The sequence below is a fragment of the Silene latifolia genome, chromosome 1 (genome assembly GCF_048544455.1).
Source record: "Silene latifolia isolate original U9 population chromosome 1, ASM4854445v1, whole genome shotgun sequence".
NCBI lineage: Eukaryota > Viridiplantae > Streptophyta > Magnoliopsida > Caryophyllales > Caryophyllaceae > Silene > Silene latifolia.
The window spans coordinates 28,422,381-28,424,794 of NC_133526.1; the positions used below are offsets into that span (position 1 = coordinate 28,422,381).

At 37.6% G+C, this 2,414-nt stretch overlaps 1 pseudogene; it reads right to left on the bottom strand.

The window, feature by feature from the left end:
* Window positions 1-2,072, bottom strand: LOC141642842 (receptor-like protein kinase FERONIA; annotated as a pseudogene).
* Between the last annotated feature and the right edge of the window lie 342 nt (window positions 2,073-2,414).

The following is a 2,414-nucleotide window of genomic DNA, read 5'->3' on the forward strand; positions in this document are numbered from 1 at the left end:
TTAAGAGTATCCAGAAACATCACTGAAAATATTGTGACCGCCAAGGTTCGTCATGACGTAAGTTGGACTTTCCTCAGGATCCTTTTGTATCGCAAGTGCCAACTCAAGCTCATAAAGAACATCGCCCATGGATGATCTTCCAATACTAGTCTTATTCAAACACTTCATAGTAGTCTCAACAAACTTCCTGTAGCAATTTGGATAGATTTCGCCTTTTACATTTGGGTCCATGATGTCTTCAAGCTTCCCTTTCTTATGGCAATATTTTGCCCATTGGGCCAAATTCATTTCTTCATTGGGCACTGACATCTCCACGGCGAGACGACCACACAATGCCTCCAGTAAGACTACACCAAAGGAATAGACATCCAATTTAGGAGTAACTTGGCGCCTTTCGTAGTACTCGGGATCGAAATACCCGAAGCTACCCTTTACACCCGTACTGGCATGGGTGTCATCCAACAAGGGGAGTTTCTTTGACAAACCAAAGTCCGAAACCTTAGCAACCATCCTCTCGTCCAAAAGAATATTCGTACTTTTGACGTCTCGATGAATGATGGTCTGCCCAGCACGGCAGCACCAGTGTGGAGATAATGCAAACCACGTGCCGATTCAATACAAATTTTCAGCCTTTGAATCCATGGCAATGGCGGGTTTCGGGTTCTAAGAAGATGTTTACGCAACGTACCAAACGCCATGTAATCGTAAACGAGGTGGCGGTGTCGGAGTTTCAAAAGCAGCTTGATTTTATAAACTAAGGTGAGAATTTCACAGAAATGCATCCTGACCATGTAATTAAATCCAATATCAACCGATACCCGCCATGTCAAGTTGAAGTTAAGATTAACATTATTATACGGGGTCATCTCTCGAAATGAGGAATACACATCTACAGGGAAAATGTATGAAGCCCCTTTCGGAAATGCGATGGCTATTTTTTCACCTTTGAAGCTGTCAGCCCCGTGGGTCCAACGATATAATGCTCGTCGAGGTTCCACAACCGAAACAACCCCGTATCGTTCGTGGGGGAAATTAATCTTCCACCCACATTTAATCTCACCATTAGCTCGAGTGTGGTTGAGTTGGCAGGGGAGTTTGGGATTTTGTAAAGGTCGTTGGGCATGGAAACAACCTCTATCCCATTTATAAATGCAAATGTAGCAGTTGATGGCCTAAAGGTGATTTTCAAAACCGGTTGGTCATTGAAAATTGAATACTCTTTATAAGGTATTCATGGCCGAGAGCTTGTGTGATTTGATACACACTAACCTCTCTAATAATGGTTTTACCATTAATTGCGACCGAAAAAATAGCCTTTTTAATGTCGCAATTCAGATAAAGACCAGCATAGAAATGTAACCTAACAAAAATCCGTCCCGGAGAAGAAACGGAGATATTGTAGGTGAAGCTATGGTTGAATGTTCTAGCACTTGCATACGGATCTCCAAGAGTGCCACGCGCTTGGACCTCCTCGTTTATTGGGTTTTGGGGGGGGGGAGAAAAAGGGTTTATCCGATGTCCATTTTCGTTGGTAAAGATCGTTTGCTATTGAGGAAGTTGTTCCACAATTGATAAGGAGGTAATCATTTGGAGTATAAGAGTAATTAGTAGCTAATGTTAACTTAACAATGAGTAATAAAATGCAAATGGATAAGTATATTTGCATGGTTGTATAAGATTAAAAAAGTAATATTGGTTTGATTTTTTATGTGGATATTTGATGATGATTTTGATGGTCGAATTTTATAACAGAGGAATGAAAGATGAAGAACAAAGAATGAACGAAGATGAAGAGAATGAACGAAGATGAAGAATGAAGGAGGAGTATTTATAGAGATATTTTGCTGCAGTTGAAAATTTGTTCTTAGATGTAAAGGTGGGGCCATCTGCCTAATTTTCGGTGCATACAATTTTTATGTCTCCTTATGTTTGTTTATGTGTAATTATTTAATTGTAGTGGCAAATTAATCGAAGAAGTGGCAAATATTATTACTATCTTAAATAATACTAAAACAATATTATTGGCAATTTTTAAATTTTGGAGAAGTCATTTTTACCCTCTTCTTCAACATCCATTCTCACATTTTATTACTCTTTTACTGGGCATTCATTAAAATCATGATCTGAAATTGATATGTATAAAATTATTCCACCATAGAATATACTTATTTGTCAACTAACCCAAAGTAAATATAAAACTATCTTTAGTCACTTAGAGTTTGTGGCAACTTTTAATAAGATAAAATAGGACAATTTTTATTTCGATGAATATGCTTAAGGCAAGTTAAATAGCTATCACTTGTATAGAAAAGATAAAAACAAAATGTCTAGATATTAGGAGAAAACTTATTTGTATCTATGCAACTGATATATATTTAACCTGTTTTAATCTTATGACGGATATATCTGTCTTA